An 11671-nucleotide genomic window follows, 5' to 3' on the forward strand; every position below is an offset into this window, starting at 1 on the left:
ATGTGTTTGTTTATTGTTGTTATTATCTACTACTTAATGAAGGAAATCATACGGTATTTGACCTTCTCCCTCTGACTTATTTCGCTTTGCATAATACCCTCAATGTCCATCCATGTTGTCACAAATGGCTGGATTTCATCGTTTCTTATGGCTGAGCAGTATTTTTCTCTAAAGAAATTAAGTAAAGGACATTTGCTCTACTACCTGTGGTAGCAACCAGAGCAGAGCACTTGGCTACCACCATCCAGCCTCTACCTCTGGGGTCTGCTGTGCTAACATGGCAGACTGTGCCCCTCTCTCTAGGAACCTGAGTCTTCTGATCAAGACTCACTTGTTCACACCTTCCTCAGCAGCCTCTTGCCTCTTGACGCATGAGACTGAACCACTGCCCATCTCCTGAGCTGCCCCAGGCTTTGGGAGTGGCACTTTGGTGCCCAGGTTTATTGGTGCACCATAGCCCTAATCTCCACCGCTGGGAAGTTGACCAGTCAGGGATCTAAAGAGTGGCTCAAAGCCTTTCTCCAGAAAATGACACTTGAGGAGGAGAAGCCCACTCTTATGGATTCACTGCTCTAGGAGATGACAACAGCTTAGCAATTGCAGCCACTTTAGGAACTGAAGTCTTGACCCAGCTTGCTGACTTGGACATGAAACAGCACATAAAGCATTGACCAGTTTAAACTAGTTTTGCTTCCTTTGCGCATGTGCCAGGTGGGAACCCATGGCCACAGGATGACCCTGGCCTTCAATAAGGAAAATCTGGCTTCCAGCAGCCCAAGTAGCTTGATTAGCCGTATATGGACTAATTCAAGACTAGCCCATCAGCTTGCATGGGCCCAGCTTCAGCTTAGTAGTCCCTAACTCCTTAAATTTTGCCCCAAACCTTGGATCAGAGAGACAGATTTGAAAGCTTTGCCTCCTGTCTCCTTGCCAGTCGACCTCACAGTAAAGCTCTTTCTTTTCTCGAAAGCCAGCACCATAGTATTGGCTTCTGGGTGCATCAGCTGGCGAGCCCTTGCTTCATAACAGACACAGCTCACCGAGGCCAGGTTCCAGTGCAGATCTCAGTCTTAGCAGGCCACGGTCCCAAGACCAACCTCCCAAGAGGCAACCAAGGTGGATTGTACTGCTGCCCACATGATCCCTGACGTATAGCAGGGGCGAGACTGAACTTCTGGACTCTTTGATATTGTTATCAGATGGGGGAACTCAAACATTCTCACTCTTGAGATGGATGCAGGTGCATTGGCTTTACTCTAGAGGGTCTAGAGATGTAGTTCTCAGACTTGACTGCCAATTCAGATCTCCTTGGTGCTTTAGAATTCCAATGCCTGGGGGTCAACCTTTAAGATTCTGTGTGTGTGTGTGTGTGTGTGTGTATAATTTGAAAAATTCATATCTTATTGTAAGTGCTGATTAAAAAGTCCCTGAATCCTTTTATTTTTTTCCAGCTTTATGAAGGTAAAATTGACACATAGAAATTGTATATATTTAAGCTGTACAACTTGATGCTTTGATGGATGTATACACTGTCAAATAATCACCACAATCAAGCTAATTAACCTATCTAGCATCACCCCAACCTCTAAGGTTCTTATTCAGTTTCTCTGGGCTCTGGGCATCAGTATTTTTTACAAATATTTGAGGTTATTGTAATGAACAGGTAAGGTTGAGAACCACTGGTACAAGTATGTATATACTGATTGTGCATATTTACATTTGCATGTGTGTGTATATACATGTATTTGCATGTGTGTATATATATATATTCACAGACTCATCCAAGTTTTTATTAAAAAATACATATATGTGCATTGAAAAAAAATAGGGGTGGCCTTTATTTTCTTCCTTTAGTTTTTTTTTTGTGTGTTGTTTTGTTTTTTGTATTTTTCAAGTTTTGTACAGTGATCATGCAGTCATTTTATAATCAGGTGGAAACAAGCCAAAAGTGCTGTTTTTTTAAAGTAACTTTACCAATCCTTCTAGATCCAGCTCAGCTCTCTATGAGCCATTCCGTAGCCACTCCAACACCCAGCTGTCTTCTCTCTTCTGAATTCCTCCTGGCCTGTGATCATTTCAGTGCATCTAGCACTTCGTGGAGACTAGCAGATGCTTGCTCTTTGTTCCATGGTGGTATCTGCCTCCTCCCCGCTAGCCGAGGAGTGCCTTGAGGGCAGGGTCTGGCACATCTTTGCAGGGACAGAGGTATTATTGATAACCTGGGCCTGAGCTGGTGCCTGGAGAGTTGGCCATTTCTCTGAACAAAGGCGCTCTCTTTCTCTCTGGAGATGAAACACAGAGCTGCTTTCTGGTTTCAGGATGGGTTGTCTAGGGGAATGGAAAGGAAAGGATGCATTGGCAAGGCCTGTGGAAGAGTATATAAATGAGGTCTGTGGGATAAGAAGAAGTGAGAGCCAAGCTGGCTGGGGGCCCTGGCCATCCAGGAATCTGGTGAAGGTATGGCCTATATTCTGAGTTCTCCAGAGTTCTGAGCTGCTGGGCATGGCTTGAGGTGGGCCCAGGGAGGAGAGGAGCTGAGTCACCTCGGGAAGCCTGGGCAGGGGCTGAGCTGTGCCAAAGGAAAACAGGCACACAGACCCCTGTCTTGGCCTCCTCATGGCGATGGCTTTGAAGGCAAGCCTATGTGGGGATTCTGCTAGGCTAAGTCCTACACGACAGGCCTGGGGAACCAAAAAGACTGGGAAATGGCAGGTATGACCCCTGGCCCTCTTCAACCTAGTAGATGCCAAAATGTGTCTTACTGGAGGGAAAGATCGTCATCCTGTGTGCCTTTCCAGTTGCACCCCAGCACTGGGGAGTATATTAGGGTGTAGGTTTCCCAAAATCTGGACACACTAGTACTACAAGATGCTCCAAGATCAAAGGGTTCCAGGGTCAAATAAATTTGGGAAATACTACAAACTATTTCCCTCCTCCCCACCAGATTCACAATGCGCAGGAACATGTTAAAGGCTCTGACAGATCCTGCAGCTGGGAAATCTGTTTTTGTTTAGTGTTTTCCAAAATAATTGACCACGCCATCTTTATTCATGGAGCATCTATTTACATCCTATGGCCTATTTTGAGGAGATCTGAATTGGTCATTTTATGGCAAGAGAGTCTATAGCTAGAATGGTATTTGTCAATAATCCAATTCCATTTTCAGGAAAAAGCATAATTTAATAAGTATTATCTATTTGGGCTGCTGCCCTCAAATAATATACAGTCCAACTGGGGAGATAGTATTCACTGGAAATAGTTTTTTTAAATGATGACATAATAAACTGTGAGAACCAAGGGCATTGACAGAGACAAGGAATTGTCTAGGAAAGAGAGCGGTCAGTGTAGGCAGGAAATGTTCTAAGAGAGCCCCGGTGTAAAGGAAGACTTGGGTTCCTGAAGGATGAACACAGTGTGCCTCAGGAGGGACAGCAGGGGAGACATTCTAAACTAGGGTTATTGGTCTTATCTTTTGAAAAAGCAAAAAATCCAACAAAGGAAGGATGAATATACATATGGACACATGAAAGAAGGAAAATCATCTCCCTCATATGTCCAACTTTGGCCAAATTGGAAATATTCTGGATTCAAGGTCATCTGTTCTGACTAGAGGGAACTTCAGGAAAATTGGTGTCTTGTGCTATGACCTAGTTAGACTTCGATTAGCATCATTTTGACAAACAACCCCTCTTAGGGCACGGAAGCTCAAAGGTCGTTCTCTGTTTGTGTATAACCAAAGCCTAAGCATATAATAAATCTGTCCTAAAAACAGCAACCCTAGGCCCCTCATTGCAGAAGCGCCATTCTTCACGTCATCAGTTCTCCTGACGTCCCTTAGGACTCAGGGCAAGTGGCAACCTCTGTTGCCAGGGCAGGCTCATGTGCCAGCTCCGTGCTGCTGCCTGCTGGACAATCCCCAAGAAAGGCTGGCTGCCTTCCAGCTCAGGAACTCAGCTCTTGTTTTGATTTGATTTGGTTTTGGTTTTCAATGAAGTAAAGCAAGGCAATGGTTACTCCAAGATCTTACAGTGCCTTAACAGCATGGGTTGTCAATTCTGGTGAAATTATTATAATTAAAAAAGAAAAAAGGCTCCCAAATGCTTGCCACTTGTACCTTCTGGCACAGCTAATTCCAGGGAGGGCAGCTAGTGATGGACAGGCAGAGAAGCAGCCATTGGAAGGCTGGGCAGGAGAGACGCTGATCTTTGAGTCCCTCCTCCTTCTGGAAATAGCTGGGGAGCAACAGAAGCAGGGACTGGCTGTCGTGTGGCATGAAAGGGGTGGACAGAACTTTCCAAGCATACGACCAACGGTCAAGGAAAAAGATGAGAGGGGATCTTGATTGTTTGCGATGTCCCAGGACCCGAATTACCACATCTGATTCTCAGTATAACCCCACATGGGGATTATCACCATTTTAGAGATGAGAGAAGTGTTGGGGGGGCCCTCTCTTCTCACTGGGGTCCAGGACAAATCAAAGAATAAAAGAGAGTAGAGGGTGAGGTTAAACTGTCATCTTTACGACTCAAAAGCTAGAGAGTGAGGAACCAGCAATGTATAAACAGAGTTCCAGTGGCTCCACACCCTCACCAGCATCTGGTGGTGGTAGGGTGTTTAATTTAGCTGTCGAGTCGGTATTATTAGTATTAACGTTAGGGTTTTAGTTTGCGTTTCTGCATCTGATGACTAAGGATATCAAACACTTTTTCATGTTCTCATTGCTCATTTGTATGCATTCCTTTGTAAAGTTTCTGTTCAAGTCTTTTGCCCATTTTTTATTGGTTTTTTTTTTTTTTTTTTGTGAGGAAGATCAGCCCTGAGCTAACATCCGTGCTAATCCTCCTCTTTTTGCTGAGGAAGACCGGCTCTGAGCTAACATCTATTGCCAATCCTCCTCCTTTTTTTCCCCCAAAGCCCCAGTAGGTAGTTGTATGTCATAGTTGCACGTCCTGCTAGTTGCTGTACGTGGGACGCGGCCTCAGCATGGCCTGAGAAGAGGTGTGTCGGTGCGCGCCCGGGATCCGAACCCGGGCCGCCAGTGGTGGAGCGCACGCACTTAACCGCTAAGCCACAGGGCCGGCCCTGGTTTGTCTTTTTATTATAGGTTTTCTATGTTCTCAGTATAATGCTTTGTGAGATATAGAAATTGTAAATATTTTCTCTAGGTCTGTGGCTTGCCTGCTCATTTTCATAACTACGTCGTTTGACGAGCAGCAGTTTTTAATTTTAATAAAGTATGATGAGTGAGATTTTTTAAATGATTTTTACTTTCTATGTTCTTTCTAGGAGCTCTTTACCTACTCCAAAGTTTCAAAGATCTTCTCTATCTTCTTATACACATTTTATTTTAGATCCATGATCCATCTTGAATTGATTTTTCTGTATGGTAGGAGATAGGAGTCAACATTCATTTCTTTTCCTTTTGGATATCCAATTGTTCCATTTGGTGAAAAAATTTTCTGCTTTGATGCCCTTGTCAAAAATCAGTTGACCTTGTCTCTGTGGGATTATTCTGTTCCATTGATCTGTCTCCCCTTATGTCAATATTGCCTTGATTTCTATAGCTTTATGTTAAGTCTTAGAATCACATAGTGTCAGACCTCCAACTTTGTTCTTCCTTTTGCTATTCTGGGTTCTTCTGTATTTCCACATACATTTTAGAAACACTTCAGGAAGATGAATTTGGGGAGAATTGCCATGTTAACAACAGTAGGTCTTCCAGTCAATGGGCATGATCTCTCTCTCCATTTATTTTCATCTTCTTTCATTTCTCTCAGCAATATTTTATCCTGTTCAGTTTTCATTAAATTTATCCCCAAGTATTTTATGGTTTTTCAAATGGAATTTAAAACTTTTATTTTCTAATTGTTTGCTGCTCATATATAGGAATGTTATTTATTGTTGTGTATTGACCTTTTATCCTCCAACCTGGCTAGATTCCCTTATTATAGTGGTTTTTGTAGCTTCTTTAGGATTTTCTATGTACACAGTCATGTCGTTTGTGAATAAAACAGTTTTCCTTCTTTCTTTCTAATCTGTATGCTTTTAATTTATCTTCCCTTATTGTAGCAGCTAAAGCCTATAACGCCACGTTTAATAGAAGTGGGAGAGAACCGTCTTAGGGAAAAGTGTTCAATCTTCCATCACTAAGTATGATGTTAGTGGTGGGTTTTTAGCAGATGTCCTTTTTCAGAATGAGATAGTTTCCTTCTATTCCTAGTATGCTGAGAGGCCTGTTATTGTTATTGAATTTTGTCCAATGTTTTTACTACATCTATTGAGATAATCATATGATTTTTCTTTTATTCTGTTAATGTGATGAATTACGTTGATTGACTTTCAAATGTTAAACCAACCTTGTATTCCTGGAGTAAACCCTACTTGGTTATACTGAATTATCCTTATTATTTACTGCTGAATTCTACTGCCCATATTTTGTTTAGGAGTTTTGCATTTATGTTCAAGGATGTTGGTCTGAAGTTTTCATGTAATGTCTTTCACTGGTTTTGGTATCAAGGTGATGCTGGCCTCCTACAGTGAATCAGGGAGTGTTCTCTCCTTCTCTGTGTATTGAAAGAGTGTGTCTAAGATTCATATTATTTCTTTAAACATTTGATAAAATTCACCAGGGAAGCCATCTTAGCCTGGAGTTTTCTCTGAGCCTGGGGTTTTATGGGAAGTTTTAAATTACAGTTTCAATTTCCTTAACAGATATAGGGCTATTCAGATTTCCTATTTATGCTTGTGTCAGTTTTGGAAATTTGTATTTTTCAAAGAATTTTTCCGTTTCATCTAAGCTGTCAAATTTACTAGCAGAAAGCTGTACATGATATCCTGTTATTGACCTTTTTCTGTTTCTGTGATGTGTATTGATGGTTCCCTCTTTCATTCCTAACATTGCAAATTTGCATTTTCTCTGTTTTTCTTTCAGTCTTGCTAGGTGTTTATTGACGTTATTAATCTCTTAAAAGAACCGACTTTTGTTTTCATTGATTTTTTTTCCTTTTGCTTGTCCATTTTCTATTTAATTGACTTATGCTCTTTATTATTTCTTTTCTTTTACTTATTTTTTATTTAATTTGTCTTGTTTTCTCTAGCTTCTTAAGAAGGAGGCTTAAATCACTGATCTCAGCTTACGTCTTTTTTTCTTTCTTCTTTTCCACTATAAACATTTAAAGTCATAGATTTTCCTCTCAGCACTTCTTCAGTTGCATATCACAAATTTTGATATGTTGAGTTTTTACCGTCATTTGTTTCTAAATGTTTTCTAATTTCCCCTGTGATTTTGACCCATGCGTTTTTTGCATTGTTTAATTTCCAAATAGTTGGGGATTTTCCAGATACCCCTGCTGATAAATTTTGTCAGAGAATATGCTTCATATGATTTCAGTCCTTTGAAATTTATTGAGACTTTTTGACCAGCATATGGTGTATCTTAATAAAAGGTTGGGTTCACTTGTAAAGAAAAAGAGATTTCTGCATTTCTTGGGTGTGATGTTCTATAAATGTCGATTAGCCTCTAAAAGAACCTTGAAAAATATTATTCTCCTCACACATTTTAAGTTGTATTAAGTTTTGTTATAAGTTTAAATAATTACAAATAATTTTAGGCATAAACACTTTTAAGTAAAATTGCTATATTCCTTTTTTAAATGTATCCAAGGGAATACAAAAACAGTAGTGATTTTAGAGCCACCGTCATCCATTTAAAAAAAAATACATGAACAGGCTCTTCTTTAACAGTTGGAAATTTGACATATTTTCCTCTTCTTGAACTCTTATTTCCAGTCCGCTGGGATGAAATAGTGAGTGCCAAGGCTTTAGGGCCTTTCCATTCCACGTCTTCACAAAATATTTTCCTAATGCAATATATCTTTAAGCTTGGAAGTCTTTCATTTATCACTCTGTCATACTTCTCTGCCAGTGTATTTTTTTTCTAAAACCACAATTCCTAGTATTAAATTTTTTTCTTCTGGATTGAGCTGTCTATATAGTTAATATTAGTGCCTAACTGGTCAAACAACATAATCATTATCTATTAAATTATAAACAATAAATGATTATTTATAGATGTTAAATAGTCATTAAACATTTCTTCACGAAATGAGTGTACTTGTTCACAAATTAGATTATATATATGTGGATGACATTACTTGTTCAAGATTCAGCAACAATATTCTCACTATTTTTTCATTTTTTATGTAGAAGAGCTGATGAAGCTTTTCTCATAAATAAATGGATGAGGCAAAGAATTTTAGTATAGCTTGTCACTCAATTCTTTGAAAGTTTTCTGAGTTATATGCCAAAAATCACTTAGTGATCTATCATCAAATATTATTTATAGGGACATATCAGTTGACAGGTCTATTAGATCTTCTTTCAATTTTGATGAAAGCAAAGGATTGGAAACCACGAGAGCTGGAAAAAGATTTGTTACCTGTCATTAAAATCATCTGCTTTCCCAGCTTCTGGAAAATAGAATAAGAAGGATTTTATCAAGACTTCTAAAATTATTTATTATTAAACATTTGGTAATAAAATATTTTAACAAAAGTTTCATCACAAGCATGTCTTACATTAATTTTATCAAACACGGGAGCTGCATATTTTGCTCATTGCTTTAGGGGAAAGTCTGCCCAGATTGCAGAGTGCATTGTATCATCACCCCATCATAAAGTCAAACCAGCCCACACTGGCATTCTGTCATCAATAGTCTGACTTTATTTTTCGGATTAAATAAATCTGCTAACACACTTCCTGGGACAACCATCTCACTTCTGAATTCTGCTTCTAAAATAAATAGGTAAGGCAGAGCCTTGCCTTGAGTTTGTCTCTGTGATGAAATCAAACCCCTTGCCTATGGCTTGTCTCTCTGACATTCTCTTTGCCTTATTCTCAGCAGACTTTCCTCAGAAGCAGATACCCCTGGAGTTTTTTTACTTTCTGGAGCAATAAGGCTCAGAAAGGTTGGGGAAGGAGATGCTGGTCTTTTGTTAAAATGTGGGATGGGGAGAGGAGAACGCACACCTCCAGTCAGGCGCATTCTCGGGTGGAGCAGTTTTGGGAAGAGGACGTGTAGAAGTTGAGGAGCTGGGTCGTGATCCCTTGAAAACTCTTTGTGAGCCACACACCAAGAAAGACCTCAGGCATCTCCGTCTGAAGTTCTCTGACTTCGAGAATGAGTAGCGAGAGAAGAGAAAAGGTCTGAGGAGCCTAAGGCAGGTACAGATTTAGAGATCAGGGACATGAAGAGGAACCAGCAAAGGAGATTGAGATGGAGCTGCTGGGGGCTTAGAAGATTCAAAAGACTGGTGTTGCAGAACCAGGGAGGACGGTGTTCAGAGAAGGGAGGGGTCAGACACAGGGTCAAGAGCTGCTGCTAAGCTGGGAAGATGAGGTGATGGCAGAAGGAGCCACATACATCTAGGGAATGTGGGCGCTCATTCTCAGTGGGACCTCTAAGGGTTTGGAAAGCCCATCTTTTGGAGAGTCCCGAAGTGGCTTTGCTGAGGTCTCTCAGGTGAATTTGGCAGAGGGGAGTGGGAGTGCCCCTGAGGGACCAGGGCTCACCTGGGCACCCCCCTCTCCCTCATCGCCGTATCTAGCTTCCATCACTTCCACGTCTTAAATACCATCCACTTTTGTCCCTGTTCCCCTGAATGCATTTGCCCTAATGGAGGCTATCATTTCAAACCCTCCGACACTAGTTTTCCCGCCTCTAGTCTCATTCTTCTCAATCTTATCCTGCAAACTGTTGTTAGATCATCCTTCTACAGTGCCAATCTAATCATATTACACCACCACAAACCTTCCAGGGATGCATGGCACAGTGATGGCGGTTGCCACCCCCTTCTTTGCCAACAGAGCCCAGATTTTGTCCAATTCTCTGTCAGCTGTGAGCTTCTGGGGCCCCTGGACTCCGTCTCCAGCCCCAGGGAATGGGTATTGATTGGTCAAGCTGATCAAGTAAATCTTCCTGCTAATCATGGACTTAGGAAAGGGCATGCGAGCTTGAGGGATGAGAGGAAGCCTGCTGGAGTGAGGGAGATTCTGGGAAAGGATTCTTAGTTTTAAAAAAATAGACACAAGGAAAGGATTCTGAGTCCTGAAAAGGAACCAAAAAAAAAAAAAAAAAGGGAATTCTTTTCTGCCTCTGGATGTTGTTGCCTCTGGAGGATGCAGTGCCTGAGGCCACTGCAGCCATTTTGTGATCATGAGAAGAGCAAGCAACATGAGGAGGATGGAATAGGAAACAGGTGAAAATAACTTGAGTTGTTGATGATACTGAGTGTATTGTGTCCTTACTCTGGGCTTCCAGTTATATGAATCCATTTTGTTTATTGATTAAACATCCAGAATCGCCTTTTTCTATCACTTACCACCAAAAGCATCCTGAGTGACTCACCGCTGAATATTGAATAAATTCCACACTACTTTGCATGGCATAAAAGGATTTTCATCATCTGTCTCTGTTGACCTCTCCGACCCCATCTCCCACTGTCTTCCCCTCTGTGCTCTGGCATGTCACACCCTTGCCATGCCATGCAGATTCTCCCTTTCTTCACATTCTCTCTCTGGTAAACAACCCTGTCCTCCTTGCCCACCTGGCAATGTCTTTCTAATCCTTCAAGGTTATTCTCAACCATCCTCTTCTCTTCAATGTCTCTCTTCCCTGACCTTTCCAGGTAGGAGAGACCTTCTCTGACTGTGTCCTCACTGCCCCTTCTCTCCCCTTTGTCCTCACTTTCCTTGTGCCCTACATCTATTTTAGGACTGGCCTCACCCCATGCATTTAAATTTTTACGTGGTTTCCCTCCCTCCCCAACCCCTTCTCCAGAAGACTCTGAGCTCCTTGAGAGCAAAGACCACATCTTATTCAGTTCTGTTGCTCCCAGGGGTCACGACAGTGCCTCGCACATCACGGTCGCTCAATAAACACTTGTTGAAGGGGATTTATGTGGAGAGCTTGGGTGAAAGCCGAGAGAAGCAGAAACGGTGGCCAGACAGATCTGAGAGAGCAAGGACTGGAAGGCTGGTGTGCGTGCGAGGCTGTGTGTACGTACACACGCGTTGGCTGGTGTCTGGGCTTTTCTGTTGAGGGAGGGCATGAAAGGGTGTGTGTGAACAGAACAAGTGTTGACAAGTGGGTGAATGTGGGCTTGTGTGAGTGAAGTCTTCTGTGTAAGGATGCATGAAAGAGAGTTTGTGTGACTGGGGGAGTCTGAGACTGTTTGGCGTGAAATTCTGAAGGCTGAGTCAGAAGTGTGGAAGGAATATATGTAAATTTTTCAGGTCACTCAAAATTTTGGTAGGCTAAGATCTTTTCCTAAAGCTGTCTTTGCCATCTATTAAGTCCTGGTTTCCAACCCTCTAATTATTTCATTCTCACTCACCCTGCCCAAGTTTTCCACATCCCTTTCAAGGAACCTGAATTTAACCAGGCAAATGTCCTAATAATAAGCAGATCATCACCTGTTATATATGTAAGCCTGGTGGCTTTTTTTTTTTTTTAATTATGAGAAGTAAATGGGAACAATCGGAGGGCCTCCAGACACTAGAATGATGGAAAAAATGTGGGTGTGTTTGCTTTGTTGTTTTTGTTTTGGAGGAAAATGCCTGGTCGCATCAGAGCAACGAGTGACTGATACAAAATCACGGGCCCGTCGGTCAC

This window comes from Diceros bicornis, chromosome 36 (assembly GCF_020826845.1).
Source record: "Diceros bicornis minor isolate mBicDic1 chromosome 36, mDicBic1.mat.cur, whole genome shotgun sequence".
Lineage (NCBI taxonomy): Eukaryota > Metazoa > Chordata > Mammalia > Perissodactyla > Rhinocerotidae > Diceros > Diceros bicornis.